Source organism: Octopus bimaculoides, chromosome Z (genome assembly GCF_046866305.1).
Source record: "Octopus bimaculoides isolate indiv1 chromosome Z, ASM4686630v1, whole genome shotgun sequence".
In the NCBI taxonomy this organism is placed as follows: Eukaryota; Metazoa; Mollusca; class Cephalopoda; order Octopoda; family Octopodidae; genus Octopus; species Octopus bimaculoides.
The window spans coordinates 48,756,571-48,775,432 of NC_142944.1; the positions used below are offsets into that span (position 1 = coordinate 48,756,571).

Sequence of the window (18,862 nt, forward strand, 5' to 3'; positions counted from 1 at the left end):
GTCTATACATATCTATATGTGTGTGTGCGCGCGCGCGCAACTGTGAATGTTTAGAAAACTGTGCAGAGCAATGGCTACAACAGTGACACTTGGTACATGTCAACAAGTTGTCTGCTAGCATCCATCCAGCGGTTCTTGAGATATCTTGTCCACAGACAAACAAACAAACACCACTGAAAACAATACCTCTGTCTTTGCAAAGACGGAGGTAATAATGAAATTCTTCATTTGAAAAATAGGTTGCTGACATGGATTGGCAAAAGGAGGGGCATCCAGCTTAAAAATCATGTATCAATTTCCCATGGGATGAAATAAACATATATTTACTCTATAAGTCCCTTTTGCCAAAAGTTAAAGGGACATAAACACACCAACACCAGTTTTCAAGCAGTAGGGGTGGGGCAAACACACACACACACACACAATATGTATAACAGACTTCTTTCAGATTCTGTCTACTAAATTTGCTCACAATGCTTTTGTTGGCACAGGGCTATAATAGAAAACCCTTGCCCAAAATGCAACACAGTGGGACTGAACCCAGAACTGTGTGGTTGGGAAGCCAATTTCAAACCACACAGCTGTGCTGGAATACAAATTTGAAGGGTTTTAATCAAACATGCTCAACTCCAATACTTATTTCATTAAGTCTGGTATTGCTGGACTGCTAAGTTACACACATACAAATACACACACACATGTGTGTGTGTTTGTGTGTGTGTGTATATATATATCATCATCATCATCATCGTTTAACGTCCGCTTTCCATGCTAGCATGGGTTGGACGATTTGACTGAGGACTGGTGAAACCGGATGGCAACACCAGGCTCCAGTCTGATTTGGCAGAGTTTCTACAGCTGGATGCCCTTCCTAACGCCAACCACTCAGAGAGTGTAGTGGGTGCTTTTACGTGTCACCCGCACGAAAACGGCCACGCTCAAAATGGTGTCTTTTATGTGCCACCCGCACAAGCCAGTCCAGGGGCACTGGCAACGATCTCGCTCGAAAATCCTACAGGAGCCAGTCAGGCGGTACTGGCAACGGCCACGCTCAAAATGGTGCATCTCATGTGCCACCCGCACAAGAACCAGTCCAGGGGCACTGGCAACGATCTTACTTGGCTTGCCGGGTCTTCTCACGCACAGCACATTTCCAAAGGTCTCGGTCAGTAGTCATCGCGTCGGTGAGGCCCAATGTACGAAGGTCTTGCCTCACCACCTCAGCCCAGGTCTTCCTGGGCCTACCTCTTCCACGGGTTCCCTCAACTGTTAGGGTTTGGCACTTTTTCACGCAGCTATCCTCCTCCATTCTCACCACATGTCCATACCAGCGCAATCGTCTCTCTTGCACGCCACAACTGATGCTTCTAATGTTCAGCTTTTCTCTCAAGATACTTACACTCTGACGGGTATTCACATTGACATTACACATCCAACGGAGCATACTGGCTTCATTCCTTGCGAGCTTACGTATGTCCTCAGCAGTTACAGCCCATGTTTCACTGCCATGTAGCATGGTTGTTCGTACGCATGCGTCATACAGTCTGCCTTTTACTCTGAGTGAGAGTCCCTTTGTCGCCAGCAGGGGTAAGAGCTCTCTAAACTTTGCCCAGGCTATTCTTATTCTAACAGCTACACTTTCAGCGCACCCACCCCCACTACTAACTTGGTCGCCCAGATAGCGGAAGCTATCGACTACCTCTAGTTTTTCACCCTGGAATGAGATAGAAGTTGTTTCCTGTTTGTTTGCAGTCTTTATTGCACCTGAACATCTGCCACAAACAAAAACTAACTTGCTAGTTAACCTGCCTTTGATGTTGCTGCACCTCTTATGTGTCCATAGCTTGCACCGGGTACATCTTATAGAGTTACTACCTACTCCTTTTCTACATACTGAGCAGGGCCATCTACCTGAAGGGGTTTGTGTTTTATCTACCTTCCTACTTATTAGGATTTTGGTTTTAGCTAGGTTGACTCTAAGGCCCTTCAATTCTAGACCTTGCTTCCACACCTGAAACTTCTCCTCTAGTTCTGATAGTGACTCCGCAATTAGGGCAAGGTCATCAGCATAGAGGAGCTCCCAGGGGAAACCTGTCTTGAACTCCTCTGTGATTGCCTGGAGGACTATGGTAAATAAGAGGGGGCTGAGGACGGAACCTTGGTGGACCCCTACCTCTACCCGGAATTCATTGCTGTACTCATTTCCAACCCTCACCTTACTGGCAGCATCTCTGTACATGGCTCGCACAGCTCTCACTAACCATTCTTCTATCCCAAGTTTCCTCATTGACCACCAGATAAGGGATCGGGGGACCCTGTCAAAGGCTTTCTCCATGTCAACGAAAGCCAGGTACAGAGGTTTATCCTTAGCTAGGTATTTCTCCTACATACATACACACACACATACATATACACACACACATATACATGCACACATATTATATACATGTGTGTGTATGTATATAAATATATATATATATATATATATATATATACACACACACACGTGTGTGTGTGTGTATGTTTATATGTATATCTTAAATATGTGTGTGTACATATATATATGTGTATACCCATGCTAGCATGGAAGGTGGACATTAAACGTGTGTGTGTGTGTGTATATATACATATATATATATATATATATATATATATATATATATATATATATATATATATATATATATATATATATATATATATGGAGACACATTTATCACAAGTTCAATATTAAATAAGTTACCTAGATCATTTTTAGTATTATTGATTTGATTGTTTTTTTTTTGTTTTTTTTTGCAGCAGGATTTTCGGAAACCATAAAAGTAAACAGTATTACTCGCTGATGCTTATCATCGGTAGTTATCAAAGTATGGCAACATGAAGGTGGCAGAGTCTCCTGAGAAAAAGTAATATTTCAACAGGTCATAGACAGATGCAAAAAACAACGCGGAGAATATGGTTGGCTGAAAGCCAGCAGATTGTAGTTTAAAGAGAAGGAAAAGATTTGAAAAAAAAAACAAAAAAAAAAACAGATAAAGAATGTGTAAGAGAAAGAAGGAGGGTGAAAGGATGAGGAGGAAGAAGAAACATGTAGAAGATGTAGTGAAGGAAGAAGATGAAAATGAAGAAATAGGTGAAGTATGATGGAGGGATATAGAAATATGAATTCAATAAAAACAAGACAATAACAATAACTGTTTTTTAACTGAAGTACAATTTGGAGAGGTGGGTGGAAGGGTTAGTCAATGATATCAATCCTAAAACTTGATTGGTTCTTTATTTTATCGATCCTGGGAGGATGAAAGGCAAAGCTGACCTTGCTAGGATTTGAACTTAAAATACAAAGTGCTGGAACAAATATTGGTTTCCCATTTTGGCACAAGGCCAGCAATTTCGGGAAATGGGGTAAAGTCAGCTACATCAAACCCAGTGCTCATCTGGTACTTATTTTATCGACCCTGAAAAGATGAAAGGCAAAGTCAATCTTGGAGGAATTTGAACTGGCCTTGTACCAAAAGTCAATCCTGGCGGAATTTGAACTCAGAATGTAAAGATGGACAAAATTCTATTAAGCATTTTGTCCAGTGCACTAACAAAACTACCAGCTCACTGTCTTGGCTGCAGCAAATATTGTAAAGGATTCTGTCCAATGCGCTTATGATTCTGATAATCCACTGCTCACAAAACCAGGAATTTTTCTGGTTGGGGAAGGAACAATTAAATGCATTGACCCCAGTGCTTTACTGGGATTTATTTAATTAATACCAAAAAAAAAAAAAAAAATGTCAGGTATGGTTGACATCAATGGACCCAGGACATAATGGGCTTGAGCCTTAACTAAATACCACAAAGCATTTTGTTGAATAGTCTGATAATTCTTGATTTTGGCACAGAATCAATAATGGAAATAATGATAGCATAATAGAAATAGTATTTGATTATTTTCCACAACAGTTAGATGTAACAAAGACAAATTGCAAAAGTGACTGAATTCAATATTGAAAATGAGTTGATCAAAGTACATCTGGTCTTTTAAGGAATAAAGAAAGAATATCATAAGCTCCGAAATTATTTACAAGAGTTTAGAAGATACCAAATCACATAATCAGTCAGAGTAACAATTGGTATAATTTTTTTATCTCAGAAAAAAAAAAAAATATTGTTTCATGGGAATTCTACCACAAACACCCATTCAGAGAAAATATCATTTTGTGACTACTACCAGTAATGTTTGTTGGAATATTTTAAAATGGCTAATGGTTAAAAGTCAGACAGACTTACACAGTACTAATGAGAGCTCTAAATAGCAAAAACTTTCTTTTGTTAACATGCATTTGATGTCTATAATTTCGACATAAGTAGGAAATTGTTACTGAAATGTTTTAGAATACCTGGCAGGTATATGGAGTTACATGTTCCAGCCAAAGCACGAGGTCCTTATGGTTATTGTGCATATTCAGCACTTCATATATATATATATATATATATATATATATATATATATATATATATATATATATATCTTTTCTCTTTTTACTCTTTTACTTGTTTCAGTCATTTGACTGTGGCCATGCTGGAGCACCGCCTTTAGTCGAGCAAATCGACCCCGGGATTTATTCTTTGTAAGCCTAGTACTTATTCTATCGGTCCCTTTTTGCCGAACCGCTAAGTTATGGGGATGTAAACACACCAGCATCAGTTGTCAATCAATGTTGGGGGGGGGACAAACACAGACACAAATATATATACACATACATATAAACAATGGGCTTCTTTCAGTTTCCGTCTACTAGATCCACTCACAAGGCTTTGGTCGGCCCGAGACTATAGTAGAAGACACTTGCCCAAGGTGCCATGTAGTGGGACTGAACCCGGAACCATGTGGTTGGTAAGCAAGCTACTTACCACACAGCCACTCCTGCGCCTATATATATATATATACATATATTGTATATCATGCCAGCATGGAAAATAGATGTTAAATGATGATGATGATTGCTGTTTGACACATTTCTTTTAATGCCTGAGAATATACAAAATATGAAGTCTCAGCTGGAAATTAATTCTATTACATGGTTGGATCTTTCTTTCATTTGCATCATCTAATTTTGTTCAAATTAGCTACACTTTATTGAAGTGGAAAAACTTGACAAACTGTTGCTCAGAATTCCACATAACTGTTCGTCAGACAGTTGAATGCTCATGAGAAATGATTATGTGAAACTCTGAGTAACAGAGTTTTATAGTTTTATAAAATATTTTACTCAATCTTTAGTGTTAGAGTACTATTTTCTGCACCTTGTTTTACATCTATATACTCACATAAGTGTCATCATCATTATCGTCATCGTTTAATGTCCGCTTTCCATGCTAGCATGGGTTGGACAATTTGACTGAGGACTGGCGAACCAGATGGCTACACCAGGCACCCATCCCCTGAAATTCCTGACCTTGTACCAAAATTTTAAACCATTATTTATAGCTTTATTTGCTTCCAGATTCACTATTCCAAGAAAGAAATATTTCACATTTTTGAAGTTTCTAAATTCTTAAAATATAATCCATAGGCTAAAATCCAAGTCATATTTTTTTCACAACTTGTAAAAGATATGACGTAAAGCATTCCACTCGTAGCAATCCTGTTATTTTTTTTATCAGGAATTGCATTGTTCAATATACAGTTGTAATCTTGGGGTGGATTTGTGAGAGTTTTGACTGTTGTTTTCTGCAGGTTGAGTGACATCTGAATTATGTGTGTTTACTAAACTCTGATATGTTTGGTAGTAAAACTATTTCGTGTTAAGAATTCCACAATAGCTGAAATACAGGTTCTTTTATTAATGTAAATATGTAGATTTCAGATAAATCTAAAACATGCAAAAAAAAAAAAGATACATTTTTTCTTTCTTTCTTTCTTTTTTTCCAAAATAAAAGTAAATTAAAATTTACATTTGAAACGATTTTATTCTCTCTACCCACTATTGAAATTAAGTTTATTTCATATACATTACAAAAAATATTTTAGATAGTTGAAATTGCTCAGTTGAGAAGAACATTACACTGAAGACCTAAAGGTCCCTAGTTCAATCCTGCGCTGATGAGATTCTGGCTTGTTCATGAAAAATATTGCATATTGAAATCTCTGTAGTCTGACTTGGTGGAAAAGGGTGAAAAGAAGGCGAGGTCCCCCCCACCCGGCCATGAGAAGGTGCATGACTCAGAGGTTAGAGCATTGGGCTCAAAATCACGAGATAGTGAGTTTGATTTCTGGACAAGAGTGTGTGTTGTGTTCTTGAGCAAGACACTTTATTTCACGTTGCTCCAGTTCATTCATCTGCAGAAATGAATTACAATGTTACTGGTATCAAGCTACATCAGCCTTTGCTTTTCCCTTGGATAACATCAGTGGTGTGGAGACGGGAGGCTGGTATGCATGGGTGACTGCTGGCCTTCCATAAACAACCTTGCCCGGATTTGTACCTGGGAGGTGAAACCTCATGGTCATTCATGAGTGAAGGTGGTCTTTTATATATATATATATATATATATATATACATATATATAGTTAAAAAAAACAATAATAAAAAAACAAAAAAACAACAAAGTGAGGACGTGATATGGATAGTATTATTGGACGCTTAGGAAAGGAAAGAGAGAGTGTATGACGTTTCGGGCGTAGCCCTTCGTCGGAAAGATGGAAAGTTCGGAGAATGGAAGAACGGAGAAAGAGGAAAATGGTACCGATGCCCACGAGGTTACATGATGAAAAGAACGGAAGAGGAGGTGGTGGGGGAAAAGTTCTTTCTAAGATAGGAGAGTGAAAAAGGGAGATGAATATCGGTGCGCGTGCGAAAGTCTGCGAGTGTAGGGTGTCCACAAAGTCTGGGTACATGGAGTAAATAAAATAATGACATAAACAATTAAATATAAGAAATAATAATTTCTTAAAGTATGTATTAATCCCTATGTACCCAAACTTTGTGGACACCCTGTATATATGTATAATATATAAAATTTTAAAAAACTTAGGGAATAATAATTATTCCAGGTTATCAGGATATTTACTATTTTACATTTTACTAATGCAAAGCAAACAGTATCAATTATAATTATTATTACAAATTTGGGGTTTTACCAATAGGACCACAACTTAAATTGCAGGATAACCTTATTTACTAGAGTACACATAGAAAGTTATATCCAAAATACTAATCTAATAATATAATCATTTTAAATCCTACTATATCATACAATATAATAAAGTACATTAGAATCAATTAAAAATTAGATAAACACATGTAGCGTTGATTAATATTATCTTCTTTCCTCACAGACAAATAACAGGTAAGGTATATATATATTTAAAAAATTTTTTTTAAATAATCTATAATTAATTCTAATGTACTTTATTTTATTGTATGATATAGTAGGATTTAAAATGATTATATTATTAGATTAGTATTTTGGATATAACTTTCTATGTGTACTCCAGAAAATAAGGTTGTCCTGAAATTGAAGTTATGGTCCTATTGGTAAAATCCCAAATTTGTAATAATATATATATATATATATATATATATATATATATATATATATACATATACATACATATATATATATATATATATATACATATACATACATATATATATATATATATATATATATATATATATATATATATATATACATATACATACATATATATATATATATATATATATATATATATATATATATATATACATATATATATAATATATATAAATATAATATATACATATATATATAATATATATATCTATATAATATATAATATATATAATATATATACATAATACATATATATATATATAATATATAATATATGTATATAATATATATAATATATATACATAATATATATAATATATATACATAATACATATATATAATATATGTATATAATATATATATATATATATATATATATCATCATCATCATCATCATCGTTTAACGTCCGCTTTCCATGCTAGCATGGGTTGGACGATTTGACTGAGGACTGGTGAAACCGGATGGCAACACCAGGCTCCAATCTAATTTGGCAGAGTTTCTACAGCTGGATGCCCTTCCTAACGCCAACCACTCAGAGAGTGTAGTGGGTGCTTTTACGTGTCACATATATATATATAATATAATATTTATATATATATAATATATATATAAGATAATATTTATATATGTATAACATATATATATATATATATATATATATATATATATATATATATATATATATATATATATATATATATATATATATATATATATATACATATATACATATATGATATATATATATGAACAGACACACATAGAAGTGTGTAAGCAATTTGAAAGGTGATCAGTTGAAAGAGCAAAGATTTTTGACGAAGAGTTACCTAAACTTTAACTCCTACTTTTGTTTGAATGCTCTTCATCGTTAAAGTGGGATACAATATATGAAAATATTATTATGTGTGTGTATATGTAATAATGCTTTCATTATATATCTGCTTATTCAATGATATATAATTGCATACGTGGAGGCGCAATGGCCCAGTGGTTAGGGCAGCGGACTCGCAGTCATAAGATTGCGGTTTCGATTCCCAGACCAGGCGTTGTGAGTGTTTATTGAGCGAAAACACCTAAAGCTCCACGAGGCTCCGGCAGGGGATGGTGGCGAACCCTGCTGTACTCTTCCACCACAACTTTCTCTCACTCTTACTTCCTGTTTCTGTTGTGCCTGTAATCCAAAGGGTCAGCCTTGTCACACTGTGTCATGCTGAATATCCCCGAGAACTACGTTAAGGGTACACGTGTCTGTGGAGTGCTCAGCCACTTGCACGTTAATTTCACGAGCAAGCTGTTCCATTGATCGGATCAACTGGAACCCTTGATGTCGTAAGCGACGGAGTGCCAACAACAATTGCATACATACACACAGGTATGAGTGAAGGTGTGTTGCTTAGATAAGATATTCTGCTCATGATTGCAAAGTCATGAGATCAACTCCCAGCGGCTTGCTGCTTGAGTTGAATCAGCTGGCAAAAATAGGTTGTACCTGTAATTCAAAGAGCCATACTTATCACATTCTGTGTCAAGTTGAATTTCCTTGAGAACTATGTTAAGGGTATGCATGTCTGTGGAGTGCTCAGCCACTTTGCATGTTAGTTTCAAGGGCAGGCTGTTCTGTTGATGGGACCAACTGGAACCCGCATCATTGTAACTGACGGATTACCAGTTATATAATATATATTCTTTTAGTCTTTTACTCGTTTCAGTCATTTGACTGCAGCCATGCTGGAGCACCACCTTGAAGGGTTTTAGTCAAAAAAATTGGCTCCAGGACTTCTTTCTTAAGCCTAATACTTATAGACTATCAGTTTCTTTTGCTGAACCACTAAGTTATAGGGATATAAAAACACCAACACCAGTTGTCAAATGGTGATGGGGAAGGGAAGAAACAAACACAGACACAAAGAGACATATGTAGATATATACATACACACACACATATGTATATATACGACAAGATTCTTTCAGTTTCCATCTACCAGATCCACTCACAAGGCTTTGGTCGATGCAAGGCTATATTAAAAGACGCTTATCCAAAGTGCCATACAGTGGGGCCAAACCCAGAATCATATGGTTTGGAAGAAAATCTATCACAACACACACACACACTTTGCTTTATGTATTAAGTTCTCTGACTGTGAAACAAATGTACTCACAAATTGCATGTGTGTGTCTTTTATTATTATTTAACCAAAACCAGTTTGAATGACCAGTTTACATAATTTGGTACGTTCTAGATAGTCATAAGTAAACAAAAATGTATTTCACATTCTCCAATAAAGTATGGAGTGCTCATGCCAGTTTCAAACTTCATAACAGAACAGGTATTTGTCATATAAACTAACCAGATGATGATACAATAAAATGGAGGTGAATGGTCCTCCCAGTACGTTATTTGGAATCAGTTCAGTGGGGGCGGGGGAAGTATTATGTATTCTTACTAAATTTCCTTTTCAATTAATAACAAAACTTTGTACTACTTAAATACAGAGGTTCCAACACATCTATGTAACCCTAACCCTAACCCCTAACCCTAAAACTAATCCTAAACCCTAACTTAACAAGTGTAAAAGCATTGTTATGTCAATGTGCTGAGACCTCTATATTTAAGTAGTGCCCAAAACTTAATATAAAAAGATAATTTACCTAACAAAAATACACTGGACCCAGCATCACCATCACGTTACCTTATTATTAAAAAATAACTACCCATAAGTTCAATAAACTAATATACTATCAATATATCATGTATCTGTTATCTTTTACTTGTTTCAGTCACCGGACTGTGACCATGCTGGGGCACCACCTTGAAGTGTTTTGATGAATGAATTAACCACAGTTCTTATTTTTTAAAAATCTTGTACTTATTCTGTCAGTCTGTTTTGTGAAGCTGCTAAGTTACAGGGATGTAAACAAATCAACACAAGTAGTCAAGCAATGGTGGGAAACAAATACAAGCAATACACACACACACGCACACGCACACGCACAATAGGCTTCTTTCAGTTTCTACTCTCAAGGCTTTGGCTGGTCCGAGGCTACAGTGAAAGACTCTTGTCCAAGGTGCCATGAAATGGAACTGAACCCAGAACCTTCATATTTCCCAATGACAAGATGGGAAGCAATAATAGAGCCTCAGTATGGTTGTTGAAGTTGTTATGAGTAGCAAATAAATCTTTCAAATCACTCGCTCTCTACCATCTTAAGGAAAAAAAGGAACTTATCAGATAGTGTAGGTTGAAAAAAAACAAAAACAAAAAAATTATGCAAATAAAAAATATAAAAACCAACCCATGGGATGGTCTCAGACGGAACACTGGGAGTCTGAACAACAACAGCCAATGAGGTGCACTCTTGTGGTCACTAGACCTACTACAGTTAAATGACACACTGCTATTCTAAAAAAGTAAAAATAGATAATGTAGTCTTGGATACACCATGTATTAAAAGTCGAAGACAGGATGGTCATGGTTAGAATGCTTTTAAGCACAGGTTAGAATGTCTTTAATCACTTAGGTTGGACTGGTGCTAAATAATGATAATAAAAAAAAAACCTTACCACTATAAGCACTTGGCCCTTTTTCTCTCTCAAAAACAGCAACAAATGTTGTAACGGACTATTGGTTAAATTATGGTAGTAGAATCCCCAGTAATATGCAGGTTAAATTGCAAGAATTTCTATGAACTTTGGGTCATACTGCAGATTCTCAGAATCTGAGTCAACTCCACTGTGCTTGTCTATCACAGGTTAACTACCATTAAGAGGAAAAAAATTACTTTCTAATTGAGCATTGGCCTGGAAGAGCCCTGTGCTGGTGTCACCTAAAACCAATCTTGCTTGTGCCATGTAAAAAGGTCTTGTGCTGGCACCATGTAATTGCACCTGTGCCAGTGCCACATAAAAAGCACCCAGCACACTCAATAAAATGGTTGACTTTAGGAAGAAGATCTAGCCAAATGAACCAAACCAAATCAGACTGGAACCCAGAGCAGCTCTTCGGCTTGCCATCTCTGGTCAAACTGTCCATCCCCTGCCAGAATGGAAAATGGATGTTAAATGATGATGATGATGATGATGATGATGATGATGATGATGATGATGATGATGATGATGATGAAAGCTATTTTACTAAATTCTTCAGGTGTGGTTGTGTGGTAAGAAGCCAGCTTCCCAACCACATGGTTCTGAGTCCGGTCCTACTGCATGGCACCTTGGGTAAGTGTCTTCTACTATAACCTCTGGCCAACCAAGGCTTTATGAGTGGATTTGGTAGATGGAAACTGAAAGAAGCCCATCATATATATGTGTGTGTGTGTTTTTGTGTTTGTCCCCCTCCCCCAACATTGCTTGACAACTGATGTTGGTGTTTACATCCCTGTAACTTAACAGTTTGGCAAAAGAGACAGATAGATTTCTTCGACTAAAATCCTTTGAAGGCAGTGCTCCAGCATGGCCACAGTCAAATGACTGAAACAAAAGAATGAAAGAAAGAATATTTTTCAAAACAAATTAAAATAAATGTATTTCTACAGAAACATGATAACAAATGGGTTATATTACCTCCTCTTCCTCCACTAACTCACAGCATTTTATTTTGACAACATCAGAAAGATAAAAGGCAAAGGTGGACTCAGCAGAATTTGAACTCAGAACACGAGAGATGTAACTAAATATCACAAGGCATTTTGTTTGCGTCGTTGCCAATTTGGCCAATTAACCAACCTAAAAAAAAATCCACAAAAAAAAAAAATCAAATAAGAAATTAAGCCAATGCCAGCAGAAGGTGGGGGTGGGGAGCAAATCAATTGGAAACAATAGACATTGTGGATAATGTAGGCCTAGATACATATTAGCAGAAAAGAGAATGGTTGGTTATGCCTGGAATACCATTATCAAAGATAACATTAATCAGTCATTCACCTAGATTACCAATTTTCAAAATACTGCCGTTTGAAATAGCACATCTAGTTCTTAGCCATCCTGTTTTCCTAACCACAATGCTAACGCATTGGTACTACTGACCCCGATACTAACATACATTAGTACCACTAATCACAACACTAATGTATTAGTACTAATAAGCACAACACTAACATGGATTAGTACTTCTAGCTACAACACTAATGCATTAGTACAACTAATATGTTAGTACCACTAAGCACAACACTAATGTGCTTTAGTACCTCTGACTACGACACTAATAATGTATTAGTAACTAGCAACCAGAGCACTAATGTATTAGTACTACTAACCACAAAGATTAGTACCGCTAATCACAACACTAGTACATATTAGTACTACTAACTGCAATACTAACAATATATTAATTAGTACACTAACCAAATCATGAAAATAACTTAGTGACCCTTAATCACAACCCTAACATACATCAATTCTGCTAATCACAACATTTAAGTTATTTCCACAGGCCATGCTACAGCACAAAATTATCAACACATGAAATGATAAACACTAACTTTTAAAGCAGAGATAAAAAAAAAACAACAAACAAAACAAAGATGAAATGAAAAACCTCTCTTCAGGGTTTCCCTAAAATTCAGTTCACCCATTTAGCTCACTAAAACACCTTATGCTTACATCTATCATCATCATCATCATCATCATTGTTATTTTGAAGTCACTAAAAAAAAAAAGCTGACGTTTGGTTCATAATTGAAATATCAAAAAGATAAAAAGAAATATAAACAAAAATAATAATAATATGATACAATATAAAGTTTAAAAGATATGGAATACGAATGCGACCCTACCTCCAGTGACCCCTTAATGAGGGCAGTAGTTGTGCCTGCAAGTAGCAGCCGACAGCAGCGATGACTATGATTAGGGTCATCGCTAAACAATTAAAGTAGACTTAACATCTAACCTCCCAGTTTACTCTTTTCTAATAAACAACACAACACGCACATACTTACATGCATACATACATATATATATGTATGTATGTAAGTATGTATGTGTTATATATGGGTGTGTTACATAAAAGTCATAAATAGAACATAGGCTTTTAAAGCAAACTATATACATATACATATATATATATATATATATATATATATATATATATATATATATATATATATGTATGTATGTATATATTCTTTTTTGTTCTCTTCTTGTGAAGCTTTTGTTTATTTTTCTTTTTTTCTCTTTTTCTCTTTGGGGTGTGGTTTAAAGAGTAGTTTTTGATTTATTGGAGTGTAGTCAAACCAGACTCAATAATTGCTGGAGTATGGAAGGAAAAAAAATAACACAGAAATACCTTTACAAATAGTATCATTATTAATATTATCTTCAGCATTATCATTATCATTATTATTATTATTATTACTGCAGTGGCTGACTTTTGTTGTTGCCGACACAGTTGTGGTCATTGTATACTTTTCATTTAATCGACATAAGAAACGAATACAGCATTTTTGTTTATAAGGTTAATAAGTGTTGCAACAGCACACGGCTAATAAGACCAATCTATTCATTATAATAGAGCGAGTGTAAATAAACAGTGAAATTGCCTGCTAAGACGAAAAAGTGAAGATAAATATATAAAACAATGATATTACTGTTTGAACTACTTTCTGTTCTCATCTAACTCCATTCAATTGCTGCCAGTTCACACACACACACATGAATATACACATTGACACACACACACACAAATACTCACATGCAATATGCAGTTATATAGACTCGTACATCCTATCAACAAATGTACATATATCTACACACACACCTTATGTCGGGTCCCCAACTCCTTTAGATACTCATAGTGGGTGAGGAGCATTGTACCATATGGTGTGTCTAGGGTATTTTTAGACTTGGTGGAGCCCATCCTCCTCAGTTACTGACCCCAGAAAGAAAGAAAGACAGCAAGAGACATTAAGGAAAGACATGAACTGACCCCAGTATGGAACAACTATTTTGTCAACTCTGATATGATAAAAAGTAATGTCAACCTTGGTGGTATTTGAACTCAGAGTATAGTGAGCTGGCATGGTTTCCACAGCAGGATACCTTTCCTAAAGTCAATCACTTTACAGGGTGTATGGAGTGTTTTTCTTGTGGCTCAGCATGAGTGAGGTCACCATGCAGCTCACTAGTCTAAGACACCCTTGCGATTGAGTGGAGTTACAGTAAATGATAGCAGTTTTATGCTAGATGAAGGGGTGGTTGAAGCATGAAAGAAGGGCCCAGAAACAAACTTACTGTAGAGGAACCTAGATAACAATTCACCTTAATGAGAGGGGTAAAAAGGAATATCGGGGTTACAGCTGGAAAGAAAAATAAAACACTGCTACACTGGTGATGAAGTGTCAGGGTGGACACTGAAGGTAGAAGGTGGATTGAAGTGAGTAGGGACAGAAGAACAAGGAGTGAGGGTGAGTAGAGGTTGTCTGGAGAACAAGGATTGGACTGAGATGGTGAATGGTTGAGATTGGTAAACAAGCCATGCTTTTGAGCAAATCATTTTTAACCAAGGTAAGTATTTTCTACCCTGCTGTTACTCAGAGGAAGATTTCAGCATTCATGTCCCAGCTTATATTTTTTACTGTCTGGCCCAAAAAGACATGTTCATTCATTTCCTCAATTTCATCACTTCTTACCGCTATTTGGCCCTGTGCTACATTTTTGTTTTGCATACATTTAGTTTTCTTATTTCTTTACTGCCCACAAGGGGCTACACACAGAGGGGACAAACAAGGACAGACAAAGGGATTAAGTCGATTAGATCGACTCCAGTACGCAACTGGTACTTAATTTATTGACCCCAAAAGGATGAAAGGCAAAGTTGACCTCGGTGGAATTTGAACTCAGAACGCAGTGGCAGACGAAATGCAGCTAAGCATTTTGCCCGGTGTGCGAACGTTTCTGCTACCTCGCCGCCTTATTTAGTTTCATACATTTAGTTTTTGTATGGATTATTTTGAGTTCTACTACTTAACTCAGAGCTCCATCCAACTCTGTCAACATGCTTTGAGGCTTCTATGATGAGCACAATATCATCAGCAAATCAAGGCTGTATTATAAACTTGCTGTAGATATTAATGCCACCGTTCCAATGATTGTCTTCAATGACCATTTCCAGACATGTTTGAAGAGCTTTGGAGAGATGACATCTCCTTGTCTGACACCCTTTCTGACACTCTGACAAGTGGTGACAGCTGAGATTTATTGATGGTACACCCTGTGTCCAGCATGAAACATTTATCTTTACTCCTCCATTAGATGGTTCATACAAGTTTTCCTACATGTAGCTGTAGATTTATGAGGTGGTGCTGAAAAGTTCCTGGCTTCTGGTAAAAGAAAATAAAAGAAGACCAGTTAATGACTTTATTCAACATAAAGGTCTGCCTCTGGTTCTGCTGCCTACCACTTCAGCCTTCATCAACCTCCTTACCATCTGCTCCTCCTCCATCCTTTCCATGTAGCCAAACCATCTCAACATTCGTCTATCCATTATATATAATATATGAGGGGATAATTATAATTCAGATTTCCACCTCATCAGAACTTCATGTAGGAAACTATTTGGCAAATAGTATTCAGTTAACTGAATAAACATCAGTTAAATTCCAGTTGATGAGAAAACACTTCGAATAATGATGTCTAAGATATTGTATATATTACATATTTCTATATGTGGTATGGAATAAAAAAAAATATTCGCTTACTGAAATGATTATTGTACAATCAATATGAATTTCTTTTCCCTCATTTACATTATATATATATATATATATATATATATATATATATATATATATATATATATATATATAAAAACTCGTGTGTTCCTTTTCAATCTTATATATATATATGTGTGTGTGTGTGTGTGTGTGTGTGTGTGTGTGTGTATTTATTCTTTTATTCTCTTTTACCCGTTTCAGTCATTTGACTGTGGCCATGCTGGAGCACTGCCATTTTAGTTGAACAAATCGACCCCAGGACTTATTCTTTGTAAGCCTACTACTTATTCTCTCGGTCTCTTTTGCCAAACCGCTAAGTTATGGGAGCATAAACACACCAACATCAGTTGTCAAAGCGATGGTGGTGAGAACAAACGCAGACACACACACACACATACGACGGGCTTCTTTCAGTTTCCATCTACCAAATCCACTCACAAGGTTTTGGTCGGCCCAAGACTATAGTAGAAGACACTTGCCCAAGGTGTCACACAATGGGACTGAACCTGGAACCATGTGGTTGGGAAGCAAGCTTCTTTCCACATACTGGGCAGCACCTTATGTTCTTATGCAAAACACTTAATTTCACGGCACTCCAGTCCACTCAGCTGTAAATGGATAACACTCTAATGAAACAGCTTTATGATCAGAGGGAATGTTAGCCTGCTTGCCTAGCCACCAAGGTTGCATCATTCGAAAGTTAAAACAATGCAAAGCGCATTGTGACTAGTGATGTATAACAATATCCAATAGTCTGATCAATCATGTGATTGTACAATATACATGTAAACATAACACATATGCAAATTTACACACACACGCACAAACATACATAGTACAATTGGAAGAAAATCTTACAACCAAAGTATGAACGTGTTGAGGTGTGTATATGCAGGAAAATCTGGGGTGAGGATGAGAACTGTCAGCTGTGTTTAATACCCACCCTGTAGCTATCTATATACACCAGCTTAAAGATGAAAGGAACATGTACAACAAGTATGTACTTAGTGTGTGTGTGTGTGTGTGTGCATGCGTGTGTGTGTGTGTGTGCGTGCGCGCGCGTGTGTGTGTGTGTAAAGGAAGACAACAGAAAGGATGTTACTATGTCAACATATACCTACGAATGGGGATTCTTTTCTTCCTGGCAGGTGTGCTGTACATAGGAGAAAGTAAGGAGATAAGAGACTTGAGACAAATTAACCTGGATGTTTGTTGCTGTTGTTGTTATAACATAGGCGCAGGAGTGGCTGTGTGGTAAGTAGCTTGCTTACCAACCACATGGTTCTGGGTTTATTCCCACTGCGTGGCACCTTGGGCAAGTGTCTTCTACTATAGCCTCGGGCCAACCAAAGCCTTGTGAGTGGATTTGGTAGACGGAAACTGAAAGAAGCCCGTCGTATATATGTATATATATATGTGTATATGTGTGTATATGTTTGTATGTCTGTGTCTGTCCCCCCAACATTGCTTGACAACCGATACTGGTGTGTTTATGTCCCCGTAACTTAGCAGTTCGGCAAAAGAGACCGATAGAATAAGCACTAGGCATCCAAAGAATAAGTCCTGGGGTCGATTTGCTCGACTAAAGGCGGTGCTCCAGCATGGCCACAGTCAAGTGACTGAAACAAGTAAAAGAGTAAAAGAGTAAAGAGTATGTGTAGCCCCAGGGACAGTCTTAATACAACAGATCTATAAAAGGTGCTCCAGTTTCAATCAATCTGTTGCTTTCATTGTTGTTGTTGTTGGTCGATGTTGTTGTCATTGTGTAACCCCCAGAATTCAGCCCTGATCCCTTCAGGGGACCTATCTAAAAAAAAAAAAAAAAAGAAAAGAAAAGAAAGATGGTGTTCTGGCACTGACTGTCTGCTTGCTGTTTTTGTTGTAGCAGTTGGTGGTGGGGATTATAGTTGTTGCTGTGTAACACAAGGCTTCAGCAATGACCCATCCAACGTATCTGCAACAATCCAGTTGTTTTTGTTGTTTAACCCCAGGCTGACTGCCAATTACGATCAAATGAATTTCATACATGACCATCCCCGCCTTCCTATTTTAAGCATTATGTACCTTGTACTGCATTATCCAATATAGTCTAAATTATAATCAGTAAGGCATGATGAGTTGAGGGAAATTTTGATGTTATTTCTAGCAGGTCAATCAACCTCTTAAAGGCTCCGTCTTTGGATTGGAACCATCCTGTCTTTTATCCAGGTGTTTACTCTAGAATACATCATCCAGTGCCCACCCCACCTCTCTCTCTCTCTCTCTCTCTCTTTCTCTCTGAGATAGTACAGTGAAATTTGAGCAACAGACTACAATCAAAAGGTTTTACTATCCTGTCTGTTAGCCAAGCATTGTTCCCACAGAAAATGTTATCCAATGTCTCTCTAATTTGTTTTGAAACAGCAAGGTATGGTTTGTGAGATATTTGTTTGCTATTTCTAGTTGTTCAAGATTCCATATAATGACTCAATCATTCACTGGCATGAACTGTCCTTGCTTCTAACAAATAAGTGCCACAAAAAACAAACAGCTATATATATATATATATATATATATATA

At 36.6% G+C, this 18,862-nt stretch overlaps 1 protein-coding gene across 11 annotated transcripts in view; it reads right to left on the reverse strand.

Annotated features, from left to right (window-relative positions):
* Window positions 1-18,862, reverse strand: part of LOC106875156 (uncharacterized) — a 416,143-nt gene that overhangs the window by 269,404 nt on the left and 127,877 nt on the right. For 6 of the 11 annotated variants that reach the window (XM_089365259.1, XM_089365260.1, XM_089365265.1 and 3 more), the window contains one exon: window positions 12,159-12,320. The exons of 3 other annotated variants lie outside the window; for them this stretch is intronic. The gene's annotated coding sequence lies outside the window, so the exon portion shown is untranslated. Of the gene's footprint in view, window positions 1-12,158; window positions 12,321-13,369; window positions 13,515-18,862 lie in introns of those variants that run through there. 2 more of the 11 variants (XM_089365266.1, XM_089365261.1) reach the window with 1 other exon arrangement.